Genomic DNA, 367 nt, shown 5'->3' on the forward strand with positions numbered 1-367 from the left:
CGCTCAAGTGGGGATCTTGAGAGCGCTTACTCCGAAGAAGTCAGTCCCTGGCAAAAATAACACCCATCTCTGCACCCCTCCTGCAGACATCGCTGGGACCACATCTCAAGAGTGACAGTGACCTCTCATGCTCCAAGGGAGCTGGAAAACACCATGAGAAATCCTGCCTATCCAGCACTGCACAGAACGCTTCAGCTCTGTGCATGGAGAGATAATGCCAAGATCCTTCGGATGCTGATCTGACACAAGTCATGATGCTGAAACTTTTAAAGAGAAAATCCACCCATCAGGAGGGTGGGGGCTATGTGTGTGTGTCTGGCTTTGATAAAGCAGAATTCACCAACACCAGGTGAGGATCCCGGCCCAA

This window comes from Nestor notabilis, unplaced genomic scaffold (assembly GCF_000696875.1).
Source record: "Nestor notabilis isolate BGI_N333 unplaced genomic scaffold, ASM69687v1 scaffold3142, whole genome shotgun sequence".
NCBI lineage: Eukaryota > Metazoa > Chordata > Aves > Psittaciformes > Psittacidae > Nestor > Nestor notabilis.